The following is a 20,489-nucleotide window of genomic DNA, read 5'->3' as shown; positions in this document are numbered from 1 at the left end:
TTCCATGTTTATTCAGATGACTGTGTAGATATTTCCATGTTTTTAGAGATGGCAGTGTAGATATTTCAATGTTTATAGTTATGGCGCTGTAGATATTTCCATGTTTAAACAGATAACGGTGGAGATATTTCCGTGTTTATACAGACAGCAGTGGAGATATTTCCATGTTTATACACATAACGGTGTACATATTTCCAAGTATATAGAGACAGCGGTGTAGGTATTTCCATGTTTATACAGATAGCGGTGCAGATATTTCTATGTTTACACAGACGCCTATGAAGATATTTCCATATATATTCAGAGGTCTGTGTAGATATTTCTATGTTTATGCAGATGGCAGTGTAGATGTTTCCATGTTCCTACACATGACTGTGTAGGTATTTCCATGTTTATACAGATGGCTTTGAAGATATTTCCTTGTTTATAGAGATAGCGGTGCAGATATTTCCATGTTTATACAGGTAGCGGTGTATATATTTCCTTGTTTATACAGATCGTGGTGTAGACATTTCAATGTTTATACAGATACCGGTGAAGATATTTCCATGTTTATACAGATCACAGTGTAGATATTTCCATGTTTATAGAGATAGCAGTGTAGATATTTCCATGTTTGTACACATGGCGGTGTTGATGTTTCCATCTATACACAGATTGCCGTGTAGGTATTTCCATGTGTATACAGATGGCATTGTAGATATTTCCATGTTTATACAGATGGTGGTGTAGATATTTCCATGTTTACACAGATGAGTGTATAGGTATTTCCATGTTTATACAGATGGAAGTGTAGTTATTTCCATGTTTATAGAGATAGCGGGGTAGATATTTCCATATTTATAGAGATAACGGTGTAGAAATTTCCATGTTTATTCCGATAGCGGTGTAAATATTTCCATGTTTATACAGATCACGGTGTAGATATTTCCATGTTTATAAGATAGCGGTGTAGATATTTCCATGTTTATACAGATAGCGGTGAAGATATTTCCATGTTTATAGAGACCGCGGTGTAGATATTTCATGTTTGTACAGATGGCGGTGTTGATATTTCCATCTATACACAGATGGCCGTGTAGATATTTCCATGTTTATACAGATGGCGGCGCAGATAATTCTATGGATATGTAGATGGCGGTGTAGATATTTCCATGTATATACAGATAGCGGTGTAGTTATTTCCATGTTTATATAGAGAGCGGTGTAGATATTTCCATGTATGTACACATGGCTGTGTAGATATTTCCATGTTTATACAGATGGCGGTGTAGATATTTCCATGTTTATACAGATAAATTTGTAAGTATTTCCATGTTTTTACAGATGGCAGTGTAGATAGTTCGATGTTTATAGAGATAGCAGTGGAGATATTTCCATGTTTATACAAATAGCCGTGTAGTTATTTCCATGTTTATATAGATAGTGGTGTAGATATTTTCATGTATATACACATGGCTGTTTAGATATGTCCATGTTTATACAGATGGCGGTGTAGATATTTCCATGTTTATACAGATAACTTTGTAAGTATTTCCATGTTTATACAGATGGCTGTGTAGATATTTTGATGTTTATAGAGATAGCAGTGGAGATATTTCCATGTTAATGCTGATAGCGTTGTAGATATTTCCATGTTTATACTGATCGCGGTGTAGATATTTCCATGTTTATTGAGATGGCTGTGTAGATATTTCCATGTTCATAGAGATAGCGGTGTTGATTTTTCCGTGTTTATAGAGATAGCGGTGTGGATATTTCCATGTTTATACAGATAGGGGTGTAGATACTTCCATGTTTTTAGAGATGGCGGTGTAGTTATTTCCATGTTTATAAAGATCATGGTGTAGATATTTCCATGTTTATACAGATCGCGGTGTTGATATTACCATGTTTACAGGGATAGCCATGCAAATATTTCCACATTTATACAGATAGTGGTGTAGTTATTAGCATGTTTATACCGATAGCGGTGTAGATATTTCCATGTATTAACAGATGTCTGTGTATATATTTCCAAGTTTAAACAGATGGCGGTGTAGATATTTGCTTGTTTACACAGATGAATTTGTAGTTATTTCCATGTTTATACAGATGGCGGTGTAGGTATTTCCAAGTTTATAGAGATAGATGTGTAGATATTTCCATGTTTATACAGATAGCGGTGTAGATATTTCCATCTTTACACAGATTGCGGTGTAGATATTTCCATCTTTCTACAGATGGCATTGTAGATATTTCCATGTTTATACAGATGGCGGTGTAGATATTTCCATGTTTATATAGATGGTGGTGTAGATATTACCATGTTTATACAGGTTGCGGTGTAGATATTTCCATGTTTATACAGATTGTGGTGAAGATATTTCCATGTTTATACAGATCGCGGTGTAGATATTTCCATGTTTATACAGATCGCGGTGTAGATATTTCCATGTTTATACAGATAGCGGTGTAGATATTTCCATGTTTATAGAGATAGCGGTGTAGGTGTTTTCTTGTTTATAGACATAGCGGTGTAGATATTTCCATGTTTATATAGATGGCGTTGTAGATATTTCCATGTTTATAACGATAGCGGTGTTGGTATTTCCACGTTTATACAGATAGCGATGTAGATATTTCCATGTTTATACAACTCGCGGTGCAGATATTTATATCTTTATACAGATGGCATTGTAGATATATCCTTATTCACAAAGATGGCGGTGTAGATGTTTCCAAATTTATACAGACGGCAGAGTAGTTAGTTCCATGTTTATGGAGATGGCATTGTAGATATTTTCATGTTTATAGAGATGGTGGTGTAGATATTTCCATGTTTATAGAGATAGCAGTGTAGATATTTACATGTTTATACAGATGGCTTTGTAGATATTTCCATGAGTATACAGATGGCATTGTAGATATTTCCATGTTTATACAGATGACTGTATACGTATTTCCATGTTTTTACAGATGGCAGTGCAGATATTTCCATGTTTATAGAGATAGCGGTGTAGATATGTCCATGTTTGTACTGATGGCGGTGTTGATATTTCCATCTATACACAGATGGCCGTGTAGATATTTCCATGTTTATACAGATGGCGGCGTAGGTATTTCCATGGACATGCAGATGGCGGTGTAGGTATTTCAATGTTTAAACAGATAGCGGTGTAGATATTTCCATGTTTACACAGATAGTGGTGTAGATATTTCCGTGTTTATACACATGGCAGAGTAGATACTACCATCTTTATGGAGATGGCAGTGTAGATATTTTCATGTTTATAGAGATGGCGGTGTAGATATTTCCATATCTATAGAGATAGCGGTGTACATATTTCCCTCTTTCTACAGATGGCTGTGTAGATATTTCCATGTTTATACAGATGGCGGTGTAGATATTTCCCTATTTAAACAGATTTGTGTGTCGATATTTCCATGTGTATACAGATGGTATTGTAGGTATTTCCATGTTTATTCCGATGGTGGTGTACATATTTCCATGTTTATTCAGATGACTGTGTAGATATTTCCATGTTTTTACAGATGGCAGTGTAGATATTTCAATGTTTATAGAGATGGCACTGTAGATATTTCCATGTTTATACAGATAACGGTGGAGATATTTCCATGTTTATACAGAGAGCAGTGGAGATATTTCCATGTTTATACAGATATTTGTGTAGATATTTCCATGTTTATACAGATAGCAGTGTAGATATTTCCATGTTTATAGAGATCGCGGTGCAGATAATTCCATGTTTATTCAGATCGTGGTGTAGATATTTCCATGTTTATACAGATTGCGGTGTAGATATTTCCATGTTTTTACAGATAGCGGTGCAGTTATTTCCATGTTTACACAGATTGCGGTGCAGATATTTCCATCTTTCTACAGATGGCATTGTAGATATTTCCATGTTTATAAAGATGGCGGTGTAGATATTTCCATGTTTATATAGATGGTGGTGTAGATATTATCATGTTTATACAGGTAGCGGTGTAGATATTTAGATGTTTATACAGATTGTGGTGAAGATATTTCCATGTTTATACAGATCGCCTTGTAGATATTTCCAAGTTTATACAGATCGCGGTGTAGATATTTCCATGTTTATACAGATAGCGGTGTAGATATTTCCATGTTTATACAGATATCGGTGTAGATATTTCCATGTTTATAGAGATAGCGTTGTAGGTATTTCCATGTTTATAGACATAGCGGTGTAGATATTTCCATGTTTATATAGATGGCGTTGTAGATATTTCCATGTTTATACCGATAGCGGTGTTGGTATTTCCACGTTTATATAGATAGCTATGTAGATTTTCCAAGTTTATGCTGCTCGCGGTGCAGATATTTATATCTTTATACAGATGGCAATGTAGATATTTCCTTATTCACACAGATGTCGGTGTAGGTGTTTCCATGTTTATACAGATGGCGGAGTAGTTAGTTCCATGTTTATGGAGATGGCAGTTTCGATATTTTCATGTTCATAGAGATGGCGGTGTTGATATTTCCGTCTATACACAGATGGCCGTGTAGATATTTCCATGTTTATACAGATGGCGTCATAGATATTTCCATGGACATACAGATGGCGGTGTAGATATTTCCATGTTTATACAGATAGCGGGGTAGTTATTTCCATGTTTACACAGATGGTGGCGTAGATATTTCCGTGTTTATACACATCACGGGGTAGATACTTCCATCTTTATGGAGATGGCAGTGTAGATATTTTCATGTTTATAGAGATGGCGGTGTAGATTTTTCATATTTACAGAGATAGCAGTGTACATATTTCCATCTTTCTACACATGGCAGTGTAGATATTTCCATGTTTATACAGATGGTCTAGTAGATATTTCCATATTTATACAGATGTCTGTGTAGATATTTCCATGTGTATACAGATGGTATTGTAGTTATTTCCATGTTTATACAGATGGTGGTGTAGATATTTCCATGTTTATTCAGATGACTGTGTAGATATTTCCATGTTTTTGCAGATGGCAGTGTAGATATTTTAATGTTTATAGAGATGGCGCTGTAGATATTTCCATGATTAAACAGATAACGGTGGAAATATTTCCATGTTTATACAGACAGCAGTGGAGATATTTCCATGTTTATACACATAGCGGTGTACGTATTTCCATGTTTATAGAGACAGTGGTGTAGGTATTTCCATGTTTATTCAGATGACTGTGTAGATATTTCCATGTTTACACAGATGCCTATGCAGATATTTCCATATTTATACAGAAGTCAGTGTAGATATTTCTAGGTTTATACAGATGGCAGTGTAGATGTTTCCATGTTCCTACACATGACTGTGTAGGTATTTCCATGTTTATACAGATGGCTTTGTAGATATTTCCATGTTTATAGAGATAGCGGTGCAGATATTTCCATGTTTATACAGATGACGTTGTAGATATTTCGATGTTTATAGAGAGAGCCGTGGAGATATTTCCATGTTTATACAGATAGCGGTGTAGATATTTCCATGTTTATACTGATCACGGTGTAGATATTTCCATGTTTATAGAGATGGCGGTGTAGATATTTCCATGTTCATAGAGATAGCGGTGTTGATTTTTCCATGTTTATAGAGATAGCTGTGTGGATATTTCCATGTTTATACAGATAGGGTTGTAGATATTACCCTGTTTATAGCGATGGCGGTGTAGATAGTTCCATGTTTATACAGATCACGGTGTAGATATTTCCATGTTTATACAGATCGCGGTGTAGATATTTCCATGTTTATACAGATCATGGTGTAGACATTTCCATGTTTATACAGATCGCGATGTTGACATTATCATGTTTATAGGGATGGCGGTGCAAATATTTCCACATTTATACAGATAGCGGTGTAGTTATTAGCATGTTTATACAGATAGTGGTGTAGATATTTCCATGTATAAACAGATGTCTGTGTATATATTTCCATGTTTATACAGATAGCGGTGTAGATATTTCCATGTATATACAGATTTCTGTGTAGATATTTCCATGTTTATACAGATGGCTGTGTAGATATTTCCATGTTTATACAGATGACTTTGTAGGTATTTCCTTGTTTATACAGATGGCGGTGTATATATTCCCATGTTTATAGAGATAGCTGTGAAGATATTTCCATGTTTATACAGATAGCGATCTAGGTATTTTCATGTTTATACAGATCGCAGTGTTGATATTTCCATGTTTAGAGAGATCGCGGTGTAGATATTTCCATGTTTATACAGATAGCGGTGTAGATATTTCCATGTTTATACAGATGGCGGTGTAGGTATTTCCATGTTTACAGAGATGGTGGTGTAGATATTTCCATGTTTATAGTGATAGCGGTGTAGATATATCCATGTTCATAGAGATAGCAGTGAGGATATTTCCATGTTTATACAGATAGCAGTGTAGATATTTCCACTTTTATAGAGATAGCGGTTTAGATATTTCATATTTATACAGATATCGGTGTAGATATTTCCATGATTATACAGATGGCGGTGTTGATATTTCCATGTTTATACAGATAGCAGTGTAGATATTTCCACGTTTATACAGATGGCGGTGTACATATTTCCATCTTTCTACAAATGGCAGTGTAGATATTTCTATGTTTATAGAGATGGCGGTGTAGATATTTCCATGTTTATATAGAATGGCAGTGTAGATATTTTCTTGTTTATGTAGATGGCGTTGTAGATACCTCCATGTTTAAAGAGATGTCGATGTGTATATTTCCATGTTGATGGAGATAGCGGTGTAGATATTTCCATGTTTATAGTGCAAGTGGTGTAGGTATTTCAATGTTTATAGAGATAGCGGTGTAGACATTTCCATATTTATACAGGTAGCGGTGTGGGTATTTCCATGTTTATACTGATGGCGGTGTAGATATTTCCATGTTTCTAAAGATGGCGGTGTAGATATTTCCTTGTTTATACAGATAGCGGTTTAAATATTTCCATCTTTATACAGATAGTGGTGTAGATATTTCCATGTTAAAACAGATGGCGTTGTAGATGTTTCCATGTTTATAGAGATAGCGGTGCAGATATTTCCATGTTTATAGTGATAGCGGTTTAAATATTTCCATCTTTATACAGATAGTGGTGTAGATATTTCCATGTTTATACAGGTAGCGGTGTAGGTATTTCCATGTTTATACAGATGGCGTTGTAGATGTTTCCATGTTTCTAAAGATGGCGGTGTAGATATTTCCTTGTTTATACAGATAGCGGTGTAAACATTTCCATGTATATACAGATAGCGGTGTAGATATTTCCATGTTTACACAGATAGCGGTGGAGATATTTACCTGTTTATACAGATAGCGATGTACATATTTCCATGTTTATACAGATAGCGGTGTAGGTATTTCCATGTTTATAGAGATAGCGGTGTAGATATTTCCATGTTTATACAGATGGCTGTGTAGATATTTCCATGTATATACAGATGGCGGTGTAGATATTTCCATGTTTATATATATAGCGGTGTAGATATTTCCATGTTTACAGATATAGCAGTAAAGATGTTTCCATCTTTGCACAGATTGCGGTGTAGATATTGCAAACTTTACACAGATAGCGGTGTAGATATTTCCAAGTTTACACAGAAAACTGTGTCGATATTTCCATGTTTACAGTGATATCATTGTAGATATTTCCATTTTTATACAGATAGCGGTGTAGTTATTTACATGTTGATACAGATAGCGGTGTAGATATTTTCAGGCTTATACAGCTAGTGGTGTAGATATTTCCACGTTTTACAGATAGATGTGTAGATATTTCCGTGTTTACAAAGATAGCGTTGTAAATATTTCCATGTTTACAAAGATAGCATTGTAGATATTTCCATGCTTACACAGATTGCGATGTAGATATTTCCAAGTTTACACAGATAGCTGTGTAGATTTTTCCATGTTTACACAGATAGCGTTGTTGATATTTCATTGTTTACAGAGATAGCGGTGTAGGTATTTCCATGTTTTTAAAGATACCGGTGTAGATATTTCCGTGTTAATAAAGATAGCGGTGGAGATATTTCCATGTTTATACAGATAGCAGTGTAAAAATTTCCATGTTTCTACAGATAGCGGTGTAGTTGTTTCCATGTTTCCACAGATAGCGGTGTAGATATTTCCATGTTTATAGTGACTGCGGTGTAGATATTTCCATCTTTGCACAGATTGCTGTGTAGATATTTCCATGTTTATACAGATTGCGGTGTAGTTATTTCCATGTTGATACAGATAGCGGTGTAGATATTTCCATGTTTATAAAGGTAGCGGTGTAGAAATTCCCATTTTTATACAGATCGCTTTGTAGATATTTCCAGATTTCTACACATGACAATGTAGATATTTCCAAGTTTATTCAGATGTCCGTGTAGATATTTCATTGTTTATGCAGATGGCGGTGTAGATATTTCCATATTTATAGAGATGGCGGTGTGGTTATTTCTATGTTTATAGAGAAAGCGGTGTAAATATTTCCATGTTTATAGAAAAGGTGGTGTAAGTATTTTCATGTTTATAGAGATAGCGGTGTAGATATTTCCATGTTTCTACAGAAGACTGTGTAGATATTTCCATGTTTGTACAGATGGCAGTGTAGATATTTCCATGTTTATAGAGATAGCCGTGTAGATATTTTTATGTTTATACACATTGCGTTGGAGGTATGTCCATGTTTATACAGATAGATATGGAGATATTTCCACGTTAATACACATAGCGGTGTATTTATTTCCATGTTTATACAGATAGCGGTGTAGATATTTCCATGTTTATACAGATGGCTGTGCCGATATTTCCATATTTATACAGCATTCACTCTAGATATTTCCACGTTTATACAGATAGTGGTGTAGATATTTCCATGTTTGTACAGACCGCGGTGTAGATATTTCCATGGTTATACAGATAGCGGTGCAGATATTTCCATGTTTGTACAGATGGCGGTGTTGATATTTCCATCTATACACAGATGACCGTGTAGATATTTCCATGTTTATACAGATGGCGGTGAAGATATTTCCATAGATATGTAGATGGCAGTGAAGATATTTCCATGTTTATACAGATAGCGGTGTAGTTATTTCCATGTTTATATAGATAGCGGTGTAGATAATTCCATGTATATACACATGGCTGTGTAGATATTTCCATGTTTATACAGATGGCGGTGTAGATATTTGCATGTTTATACAGATAACTTTGTAAGTATCTCCATGTTTATACAGATGGCGGTGTAGATATTTCGATGTTTATAGAGATAGCAGTGGAGATATTTCCATGTTTATACAGATAGCGGTGTAGATATTTCCATGTTTATACTGATCGTGGTGTAGATATTTCCATGTTTATAGAGATGGCGGTGCAGATATTTCGATGTTCATAGAGATAGCGGTGTTGATTTTTCCATGTTTATATAGATAGCGGTGTGGATATTTCCATGTTTATACAGATAGGGGTGTAGATATTTCCATGTTTATAGAGATGGCAGTGTGGATATTTCCATGTTTATACAGACCGCAGTGTAGATATTTCCATGTTTATAGAGATAGCAGTGTAGATATTTCCATGTTTGTACAGATAACGGTGTAGAAATTTCCATGTTTATACAGATAGCGGTGTAAATATTTCCATGTTTACAGATCACCGTGTAGATATTTCCATGTTTATAGAGATAGCAGTGTAGATATTTCCATGTTTGTACAGATGGCGGTGTTGATGTTTCCATCTATACACAGATTGCCACGTGGGTATTTCCATGTGTATACAGATGGCATTGAAGATATTTCCATGTTTATACAGATGGTGGTGTAGATAATTCCATGTTTACACAGATGACTTTGTAGGTTTTTCCATGTTTATACAGATGGTGGTGTAGATATTTCCATGTTTATAGAGATAGCTGTGTAGATATTTCCATGTTTATACAGATAGCGGTGTAGATATTTCCATGTTTATACAGATAGCGGTGTAGATATTTCCATATTTACACAGATAACAGTGTAGAAATTTCCATGTTTATACAGATAGCGGTGTAACTATTTCCATGTTTACAGATCACGGTGTAGATATTTCCATGTTTATAGAGATAGCTGTGTAGATATTTCCATGTTTATACAGATAGCTGTGTAGATATTTCCATGTTTATAAGGACCGCGGTGTAGATATTTCCATGTTTATACAGATCGCGGTGTAGATATTTCCATGTTTATATAGATATCGGTGTAGATATTTCCATGTATTTACAGATATCGGAGTATATATTTCCATGTTTACACAGATTGCCGTGTAGATATTTCCATCTTTCTACAGATGGCATTGTTGATATTTCCATGTTTATATAGATGGCGGTGTAGATATTTCCGTGTTTATATAGATGGTGGTGTAGGTATTACCATGTTTATACAGATAGCGGTGTAGATATTTCCATGTATATACAGATCGTGGTGAAGATATTTCCATGTTTATACGGATAGCGTTGTAGTTATTTCCATGTTTATAGAGATAGCGGTGTAGGTATTTCCATGTTTATAGACATAGAGGTGTAGATATTTCCTTGTTTATATAGATGGCGTTGTAGATATTACCATGTTTATACCGATAGCGGTGTTGGTATTTCCACGTTTATACAGATTGCGATGTAGATATTTCCATGTTTATGCAGCTCACGGTGCAGATATTTATATCTTTATAAAGATGGCATTGCAGATATTTCCTTGTTCACACAGATGGCGATGTAGATGTTTCCATGTTTATACAGATGGCGGAGTAGTTAGTTCCATGTTTATGGAGATGGCAGTGTAGATATTTTCATCTTTATAGAGATGGCGGTGTAGATATTTCCATGTTCATAGAGATAGCGGTGTTGATTTTTCCATGTTTACAGAGATAGCGGTGTGGATATTTCCATGTTTATACAGACAGGGGTGTAGATATTTCCATGTTTATAGAGATGGCGGTGTAGATATTTCCATGTTTATACAGATCACGGTGTAGATATTTGCTTTTTTATACAAATAGCGGTGTAGTTATTTCCATGTTTATACAGATAGCGGTGTAGACATTTCCATGTACATACAGATGACTGTGTAGATATTTCCATGTTTATACCGATGGCTGTGTAGATATTTCCATGTTTATACAGATGACTTTGTAGGTATTTCCATGTTTATACAGATGGCGGTGTAGGTATTTCCATGTTTATAGAGATAGCTGTGTAGATATTTCCATGTTTATACAGATAGCGGTGTAGATATTTCCATGTTTATACAGATCGCGGTGTAGATATTTCCATGTTTATACAGATAGCGGTGTAGATATTTCCATGTTTTTACAGATATCGGTGTAGATATTTCCATGTTTACACAGATTGCAGTGTAGATATTTCCATCTTTCTACAGATGGTATTTTAGATATTTCCATGTTTATATAGACGGCGGTTTAGATATTTCGATGTTTATGTAGATGGTGGTGTAGATATTACCATGTTTATACAGATAGCGGTGTAGATATTTCCATGCATATACAGATCGTGGTGAAGATATTTCCATATTTATACAGCTCACGGTGTAGATATTTCCATGTTTATACAGATGACGTTGTAGATATTTCCATATTTATAGAGATAGCGGTGTAGATATTTCCATCTTTCTACAGATGGCAGTGTAGATATTTCCATGTTTATACAGATGGCCGTGTAGTTATTTCCATATTTATACAGATGTCTGTGTAGATATTTCCACGTGTATACAGATGGTATTGTAGGTATTTCCATGTTTATACAGATGGTGGTGTAGATATTTCCATGTTTATACAGTTGGCGGAGTAGATATTTCCATGTTTTTACAGATGGCAGTGTAGATATTTCAATGTTTATAGAGATGGCGCTGTAGATATTTCCATGTTTACAGATAACGGTGGAGATATTTCCATGTTTATACAGAGAGCAGTGGAGATATTTCCATGTTTATACACATAGTGGTGTACATATTTCCATGTTTTTAGAGACAGCGGTGTAGGTATTTCCATGTTTATACAGATAGCGGTTCAGATATTTCCATGTTTACACAGATGCCTATGCTGATATTTCCATATTTATACAGAGGGCTTTGTAGATATTTCTATGTTTATACAGATGGCAGTGTAGATATTTAAATGTTCCTACACATGACTGTGTAGGTATTTCCATGTTTATACAGATGTCTTTGTAGATATTTCCATGTTTATAGAGATAGCGGTGAAGATATTTCCATGTTTATACAGATAGCGGTGTATATATTTCCATGTTTATACAGATCATGGTGTAGATATTTCCATGTTTATAGAGATGGTGGTGTAGGTATTACCATGTTTATACAGGTAGCGGTGTAGATATTTCCATGTTTATACAGATGGCGGTGGAGATAATTCCATGTTTATACAGATGGCGGTGTAGATATTTCCATGTTTATACAGATATCAGTGTAGACAATTCCATGTTTATACAGATAGCGGTGTAGGTATTTCCATGTTTATAGAGATAGCAGTGTAGATATTTCCATGTTAATACATACGGCTGTGTAGATATTTCCAAGTGTATACATATGGCAGTGTAGATATTTCCATGTTGATACAGATGGAGGTGTAGATAATTCCATGTTTATGCACATGACTGTTCAGATATTTCCATATTTTTACAAATGGCGGTGTAGATATTTCCATGTTTCTAGAGATGGCTGTGTAGATATTTCCATGTTTATACAGATAGTGGTGTCTATATTTCTATGTTGATACAAATGACTGTTTAGGTATTTACATGTATACACAGATGGCGGTGTAGATATATCCATATTTATAGAAATATCTACGTAGATTTTTCCATGTTTATACAGATAGCGGTGTAGACATTTCCATGTTTATAGAGATAGCGGTGAATATATTTCCATATTTATACAGATAGCGGTGTAGATATTTCCATGTTTATACAGATTTCAGAGTAGATGTTTCCATGTTTACACAGATAGCGGTGTAGATATATCCATGTTTATACAGATCGTGTTGTAGATATTTCCATGTTTATACAGATAGCGGTGTAGATATTTCCATGTTTACAGAGATAGAGGTGTAGATATTTCCATACTTGCACAGATAGCTGTGTAGATATTTCCATGATTATACAGATAGCGGTGGAGATATTTCCATGTTTACACAAATAGTGGTGTAGATATTTCCATGTTTTTACAGATGACTGTGTAGGTATTTCCATGTTTATACAGATGGCAGTGTAGATATCTCTATGTTTATACAGATGGTGGTGCAGATATTTCCATGTTTATACAGATGGCGGTGTAGATATTTCCATTTCTATGCAGATGGTGGTGTTGATATTTCCATGTTTATAGAGAAGGCGGTATAGATATTTCCGTTTATAGAGATAGCGGTGTAGATATTTCCATGTTTATAAAGATGGCGGTGTAGGTATTTCCATGTTTATAGTGATAGTGTTGTAGATATTTCCATGTTAATACAGATAGCGGTGTAGATATTTCCATGTTTATAGAGATAGTGGTGTGGTTATGTCCATGTTTATACAGATAGCTGTGTAGATACTTCCATGTTTATACAGATAGCGGTGTAGAAATTTCCATGTTTATTCAGATGGCGGTATAGATATTTCCATGAATTTACAGACGGCGGGGTAGATATTTCCATGTTTATACAGATAGCGGTGTAGATATTTCCACGTTTATACAGACGGCGGTGTAGATATTCCCAACTTTACACAGATAGCGGTGTAGACATTCTCAACAAGGCAGAGATTGCGGTGTAGATATTTCCATCTTTATACAGATTGCGGTGTATATATTTCCATGTTTACACAGATAGCGGTGTAGATATTTCATGTTTACACAGATAGCGGTGTAGATATTTCCATGTTTACACAGATAGTGGTGTAGATATTTCCCTGTTTTTACAGATGACTCTGTAGGTAATTCCATGTTTATACAGATGGCAGTGTAGATATTTCTATGTTTATACAGATGGTGGTGCAGATATTTCCATGTTTACAGATGGCGGTGTAGATATTTCAATTTTTATGCAGATGGTGGTGTAGATATTTCCATGTTTATAGAGATTGTGGTGCAGCTATTTCCATGTTTTACAGATAACGGTGTAGATATTTCTATGTTTGTAGAGATAGCGGTGTAGATATTTCCATGTTTATATAGATGGCGGTGTAGATATTTCCATATTTATACATACTGGGGTGTAGTTATTTCCATGTTTACACAGACAGCGATGTGGATATTTCCATCTTTTTAGAGGTCGTGGTGTAGATAGTTCCATGCTTATACAGATAGCGGTGCAGTTCCATGTTTATACAGGCAGCGGTGTAGATATTTCCATGTTTATACAGATCGCGGTGCAGAAATTTCCAACTTTTTACAGATGGCATTGTAGATATTCCCATGTTTACACAGATGTCGGTGTAGATATTTCCATGTTTATACAGATGGTGGTGTAGATATTTCTATGTTTATAGAGATAGTGTTGTAGATATTTCCATGTTTATAGAGATGGCGGTGGAAGTATTTCCTTGTTTGTAGTGATAGCGGTTCAGATATTTCCATGTTTATACAGATTGCGGTGTAGGTATTTCCATGTTTCTAGAGATAGCAGTGTAGATATTTCCATGTTTATACAGATAGCTGTGTAGCTGTTTCCATGTTTCTACAGATGGTGGTGTAGATATTTCCATGTTTTTACAGATAGCAGTGGAGATATCTCCTTGTTTATACAGATCGTGGTGTAGCTATTTCCATGTTTATAAAGAGAGCGGTGTAGATAATTCCATGTTTATAAATGTAGCGGTTTAGATATTTCCATATTTATACAGATCATGATGTAGATATTTCCATCTTTCCACAGACAGCAGTGTAAATATTTTCATGTTTATACAGATGTTGCTGTAGATATTTCCATGTTTATACAGATAACGGTGTAGATATTTCCTTGTTTATACAGATATCGGTGTAGTTATTTCCATGTTTATACAGATAGCGATGTTCGTATTTCCATGTTTTTACAGATAGCGGTGTAGATATTTCCATGTTTATACAGCTCCCGGTGTAGATATTTCCATGTTTATACAGATGGCAGTGTAGCTATATCCATGTTTATACAGATAGCGGTGTAGATATTTCTATGTTTACACAGATGGCTGTGTAGGTATTTCCATGTGTATACAGATGGCCGTGTAGATATTTCCATGTTTATAGAGATGGTGGTGTAGATATTTCCATGTTTACACAGATCACTGTGGAGATATTTCCATGTTTATACTGATTGCGGTGTAGATATTTCCATGTTTACAGAGATAGCGTTGTGGATATTTCCATGTTTACACTGATAGCGTTGTAGATATTTCCAAGTTAATACAGGTAGCGGTGTAGTTATTTCCAAGTTTACACAGATAGCTGTGAAGATATTTCCATGTTTACACAGATAGCGGTGTAGATATCTCCATGTTGATACAGATAGCGGTGTAGATATATCCAGGTTTATAAAGATAGCAGTGGAAATGTTTACATGTTTTTACAGATAGCGATGTAGATATATCAACGTTTATACAGATAGCGTTATAGATATTTCCATATTTATTCAGATAGCAGTGTAGATATTTCCATCTTTGCACAGATTGCGGTGTTGATATTTCCAGGTTTACACAGATAGCGGTGTAGATATTTCCATCTTTATACAGATGGAGGTGTAGTTATTTCCATGTATATACAGGTGGCGGTGTAGATATTTCCATGTTTATGCAGATGGCGGTGTAGGTATTTCCATGTTTATGCAGATGGCGGTGTAGATATTTCCATGTTTATTCAGATAGCGCTGCAGATATTCCTAGTTTATACAGATCATGGTGTAGATATTTCCATGTTTATACAGATAGCGTTGTAAATACTTCCAGGTTTATAGAGATAGTGGTGTAGATATTTTCATGATTATACAGATCACGGTGTAGATATCTCCAGCTTTCTGCAGATGGCAATGCAGATATTTCCATGTTCATACAGATGGCGGTGTAGACATTTCCATGTTTATATAGATGGCGATGTAGATATTTCCTTGTTTATGTAGATGGCGTTGTAGATATTTCCATGTTTGTAGAGATGGCTGTGTAAATATTTCCATGTTTATACAGATGGCTGTTTAGATATTTCCATGTCTATACATAAGACAGTGTAGATATTTCTATGTTTATACAGATGGCGGTGTAGATATTTCCATGTTTTTACAGAACATGGTGTAGATATTTCCATGTTTATACAGATAGCGTTGTAGATATTTCCATGTTTTTACAGATAGCAGTGTAGATATTTCCATGTTTATACAGATCGCGGTGTACATATGTTCATCTTTCTAAAGAAGGCAGAGTAGATATTTCCATGTTTATACAGATGTTGGTGCAGATATTTCCATGCTTATATAGATGGCGGTGTAGATATCTCCTTGTTTATGTAGATGGCCGTGTGGATATTTACATGTTTATAAAGACGGCGATGTATATCTTTCCAAGTTTTTAGAGAGAGCGGTGAAGATAATTCCAAGTTTATACAGATGACTGTGTAGTTATTTCCATGTTTCTACAGATGGCGGTGTTGATATTTCCATGTTTATAGAGATAGCGGTGTAGATATTTCCATGTTTATACAGATAGCGGTGTTGATATCTCCATGTTTATAGGGATAGCGGTGTAGATATTTCCATGTTTATACAGATAGCGGTGTAGATATTTCCATGTTTATACAGATAGCGGGGTAGATATTTCCATGTTTATACAGATGGCTGAGTAGATATTACCAAGTTTATACAGAAAGCGGTGTAGATATTTCCATGTTTATACAGATGGTGTTGTAGATATTTCCAAATTTATAAAGATGACTGTGAAGCTATTTCCATGTCTATACAGATGGCAATGAAGATATTTCCATGTTTATAGAGATAGCGGTGTAAATATTTCCATGTTTATACAGATAGCGGTGTATATTGTTCCATGTTTATAGAGATACCGGTGTTGTTATTTCCATGTTTATACAGATGGCGGTGTAGATATTTCCATGTTTACACAGATGGCTGTGTAGATATTTCCAAGTTTTTACAGATGGCATTGTAGATATTTCCATGTTTATAGAAATGGCATTGTAGTTAGTTCCATGTTTATGGAGATGGCAGTGTAGATATTTTCATGTTTATAGAGATGGCGGTGTAGATATTTCCATGTTTATAGAGATAGCGGTGTAGGTATTTCCTTGTTTATACAGATGGCTGTGTAGAAATTTCCATGTGTGTAGAGATGGCATTGTAGTTATTTCCATGTTTATACAGACGGTGGTGTTGATATTACCATGATTATACAGATGACTGTGTAGATATTTCTATGTATTTAGAGATGGCGGAGAAGTTATTTCCATGTTTTTCAGATGGCGGTGTAAATATTTCCATGTTTATACAGATAGCGGTGTAGGTATTTCCATGTTCATACAGATAGCTGTGTAGATATTTCCATATTTATACAGATAGCGGGGTAGATATATCCATGTTTATACAGAGAGCGGTGTAGATCTTTCCATGCTTATAAAGATAGTGGTGCAGATATTTCCATGTATATACAGATATCGGTGTAGATATGTCCATGTTTTTACAGATGGTTGTGTAGATACTTCCATATTATACAGATATCAGTGTTGATATTTCCATGTTTATACAGATAGCGGTGTGGATATTTCCATGTTTATATAGATTGCGGTATAGGTATTTGCATGTTTATAGGAATAGCGGTGTAGGTATTTCCATGTTTATACAGATGACAGTGTAGATATTTCCATGTTTTTACAGATGGTGCTGTAGATATTTCCATGTTTAAACATATAGCGGTGTAGATATTTCCATGTTTATAGAGATAGCGGTGTAGATATTTCCACGTTTATACAGCTCGCGATGTAGACATTTCCATCTTTATACAGGTGGCAGTGTAGATATTTCCAGGTTTATACAGATACCGTTGTAGATATTTCCATGTTTATTCAGATAGCGGTGTAGATATTTCCATGTTTATGGAGATCGCGGTGCAGATATTTCCACGTGTATACAGATGGCGGTGTAGGTTTTTCCATGTTTATAGAGATAGCGGTGTAGATATTTCCAGGTTTATACAGATAGCGGTGTAGATATTTCCATGTTCATAGAGATAGGGGTGTAAATATTTCTATATTTATACAGATAGCAGTGTAGATATTTCCATATTTACACAGATAGCGGTGTAGATATTTCCATGTTTATACAGATAGCGGTGCAGTTATTTCCATGTTTCTACAGGTCATGGTGTACATATTTCCATGTTTATACATACAGCATTGTAGATATTTCCAGGTTTATACAGATAGCGGTGTATATATTTACATGTTTATACAGATAGCAGTGTAGATATTTCAATGTTGACAAAGAACACGGTGTAGATATTTCCATGTTTATAGAGATAGCGGTGTAGATATTTCCATGTTTATACAGAACGTGGTGTAGATATTTCCATCTTTCTACAAATGACGTTGTAGATATTTCCATGATTATAGAGATAGCGGTTGAGATATTTCCATGTTTATACAGATAGCGCTGTAGATATTTCCATGTTCATACAGATAGCGGTGTAGATATTTCCATGTTTATACAGATAGCGCTGCAGATATTTCTAGTTTATACACATCATGGTGTAGATATTTCCATGTTTATACAGATAGCGTTGTAAATACTTCCAGGTTTATGTAGATAGCGGTGTAGATATTTCCATGACTATACAGATCAGGGTGTAGATATCTCCAGCTTTCTGCAGATGGCAATGCGGATATTTCCATGTTTATACAGATGGCGCTGTAGACATTTCCATGTTTATATAGATGGTGATGGAGATATTTCCTTGTTTATGTAGATGGCGTTGTAGATATTTCCATGTTAGTAGAGATGGCAGTGTAGATATTTCCACGTGTATACAGATGGCAGTGTAGATATTTCCAGGTTTATAGAGATGGCTGTGTAGATATTTCCATGTTTATACAGATGGCTTTTTAGATATTTCAATTCCTATACATATGACTGTGTAGATATTTCCATGTTTATACACATGGCGGTGTAGACATTCTCAAGTTTATAGAGAAAGTGGTGTAGATATTTCCATGTTTATACCGATAGCGATGTAGATATTTCATTTTTATACAGATAGTGGTGTAGACATTTCCATGTTTATACAGATGGCTGTGTAGATATTTCCATGTGTATACAGATGACAGTGTAGATATTTCCATGTTTATACTGATGGAGGTGTAGATAATTCCATGTTTACACAGATGACTGTGTAGATATTTCCATGTTTATTCAGATGACTGTGTAGATATTTCCATGTTTATACAGATGGCAGTGTAGATATTTCCATGTTCCTACACATGACTGTGTAGGTATTTCCATGTTTACACAGATGGCTTTGTAGATATTTCCATGTCTACAGAGATAGTGGTGCAGATATTTCCATGATTATACAGATAGCGGTGTATATATTTCCATGTTTTTACAGATCGTGGTGTAGATATTTCCATGTTTATAGAGATACCTGTGTAGATATTTCCATGTTTATACAGACCGCAGTGTAGATATTTCCATGTTTATAGAGATAGCAGTGTAGATATTTCCAAGTTTGTGCAGATGGCGGTGTTGATGTTTCCATCTATACACAGATTGCCGTGTAGGTATTTCCATGTGTATACAGATGGCATTGTAGATATTTCCATGTTTATACAGATGGTGGTGTAGATATTTCCATGTTTACACAGAAGACTGTATAGGTATTTCCATGTTTATACAGATGGCGGTGTAGCTATTTCCATGTTTATAGAGATAGCGGTGTAGATATTTCCATATTTATATAGATAACGGTGTAGAAATTTCCATGTTTATACAGATAGCGGTGTAAATATTTCCATGTTTATACAGATCACGGTGTAGATATTTCCTTGTTTTTACAAATAGCGGTGTAGTTATTTCCATGTTTATACAATAGCGGTGTAGATATTTCCATGTATATACAGATGGCTGTGTAGATATTTCCATGTTTATACAGATGGCTTTGTAGATATTTCCATGTTTATACAGATGACTTTGTAGGTATTTCCATGTTTATACAGATGGCGGTGTAGATATTTCCATGTTTATAGAGATAGCTGTGTAGATATTTCCATGTTTATACATATAGCGGTGTAGATGTTTCCATGTTTATACAGATCGCGGTGTAGTTACTTCCATGTTTATACAGATAGCGGTGTTGATATTTCCATGTTTTTACAGATATCGGTGTAGATATTTCCATCTTTCTACAGATGGCAGTGTAGATATTTCCATGTTTATACACATGGCGGTGTAGATACTTCC

The sequence above is a fragment of the Pan paniscus genome, chromosome 19 (assembly GCF_029289425.2).
Source record: "Pan paniscus chromosome 19, NHGRI_mPanPan1-v2.0_pri, whole genome shotgun sequence".
Classification (NCBI taxonomy): domain Eukaryota; kingdom Metazoa; phylum Chordata; class Mammalia; order Primates; family Hominidae; genus Pan; species Pan paniscus.
The sequence above is the reverse complement of the archived record's forward strand: the minus strand, read 5'-3'. Positions refer to the sequence as shown.